This window comes from Nannobrachium achirus, assembly GCF_963921795.1.
Source record: "Nannobrachium achirus genome assembly, chromosome: 10".
Lineage (NCBI taxonomy): Eukaryota > Metazoa > Chordata > Actinopteri > Myctophiformes > Myctophidae > Nannobrachium > Nannobrachium achirus.
Window position 1 is genome coordinate 46,801,568 of NC_137819.1, and position 2,273 is coordinate 46,803,840.

Consider the following 2,273-nt stretch of genomic DNA (forward strand, 5'->3'; position numbering starts at 1 on the left):
GACAGCAGCGTGACAGCACTGCTCCTGAACATCTTAGAAAACAATTACACGCACAAAAAGCAGGGTCCAGGGAGCAGGGATCATAAGCGAGTTGTTAAAACCATATTATTCTGAATACCATTGAGAAGTCTCGTTATAACATGTAGGAAGAAGGGGGAATTGCTTTCTTTTAGCATTTATTGTTAACAAAAATGTCTTAATAATAATAAATGTATTTGTCAGATACTGTACATGCACTTTTAATTGAAATTCATTCTCCACCCGATCTCTAGGAGTGGTGAGCTGCAGCTGTATCACTCTCAGGAATCAGTAATGGTGATCAACTCCCCCAATGATGCTGAGTGCCAAGCAGGGAGGCATTGGGTCCCATTTTTACAGTCTTTGGTATGACGCGAACGGGGAATCGAACCCCTGACCCCCCAGTCTCAGAGTGGATACTCTAACCACAAGGCCACTGAGCTGGTCAAAGGAACAATGCGAAGTGTTAAGAGCTTGTAGATCTGCACATTTTACTATGTCTGTGTGACACGCTTGTATGATGAAGAAGGGCATTAAAGGGATATGAAACCCAAAATCACCTTTTCTATAAATATACTGTATATTATATCAATGAGTCACTTGTGATAGGGAGCAATGATATGGTTCAATTTCAGAGCTTTCTGCTGTTTCTGTAGCTATTTCTGTGTACTTCCGGTTTCTGGGTAGAAAATAAATATTTGGCGCCACTCATTACATATTTGCTCACTGCGTAACATTAGTTCGGCGTGAGGTGGCTTATCTAATTAATATTAACTTTTGTTTTATATACTTTAGATTTGTATCAGGGGTGTGGTTTCATAATAGGCTACTTGCAGCCAGAGAGCAGAGCCAGAGAGACAGACAGACAGACTGCCCACACTGTGGTGTCTGTGTTTCCTGGTTCTCTCTCGCAAGTCAAGTCACAAGTCAGACAGTTCTTTAGATTTTAGGGTAGTTTCTTCGTATTTGGTGTTCATATTAGTATTTTCAATGCTTGTTGACTCGTTCCGAGCCGAATCACCACTGTGTGTTTTCAGGGCCGGATCTAGCCTTCAGCACAAACCCCCTAAAACACCCGAAATGCATAGAAAACTAAGCATTTTGGCACACTTATACCTATAACACAAAATACAAACAACAGGTCTTACACCTGCATCAACCCCCATGCTTTTTTCCTCTCTTTTTTGGGGGGCCCAATGGCCCACTATGTAGTCGATATGCCAGATGCCCAGTCCACCCCTGCTATCTACAGTATATCTCTCTCTCTAATATCTTATCAGTTTATATATCCATCTACCTAGTCATAGCATAACATTTCAAATAGTTTCATATTTTTGATTTTTGAATGCCATCGTGTTTGGTGGGGCAGACAGGGCATTTAGGGGGGTGTGAGAGAACGCTGTTTTACGGCTGCTGCTGCTGTCGACAACCGTGGGGCCGTTCGACTCAGTGGTGGAAAGTAACACTCTACATGTTATAAAAAAAATCAATACTGCGATGTAGAAACACTCTGTTGCTCCGGTTGTCCCCGCGGTAAACAGTCCAGAGCACGGCTGGAGAAAGTTAACCATGGATAAAAGCTCAGACAGTTTGTTTGTAAAATAATTGCACATGTTTACCGGTAAATACAACATGGAGTTGCCGAATCTTTATACTTTTTACACCTCCAATGGCTGGTTTTAAAATGTGTTTCCGAAATGCAAACAGCAACAAGTGCGGACAGCTTCTCTCTGAGACTAGTTTCAGAACATAATGATATGCACACTCAACTCCGCCCCCCCCCCCCCCCCCCCACAACAGCAGATAACCACACCTACATTTTAGATTTCTTTTCATATTCTGAATTCTGATAAAACAAATAAAGAGGCGTTGTTTCATATACCTTTAATTATCGAAAAATATATTAAAAAGTTCAAATATGGACATATAGGCTACTGTATGAGGTTTCTGACAGCCTGACAGCAACGACATAATTCACTGCTGAATTATCCACTTAAACCCTACATACTTCATTGACTGGGGTCCCTATAGGTATGGTCTATTGTTCCCCTACTTTTTTCCTATACACCAAATCTCTTTGCGAATTTAGCTGAAGGTTCTATTATGACATGCAGAACATTGTTCATTGTTCATGTAGTTACGCACACTGTTCTATATATAGGCTACTGTACACTCTACTGTGAGTGAGTCTGGAGGGTTGCTTGGAGTTGAATTGTCTATTATATTTATTTATATATATAAACATTTTCTTCACT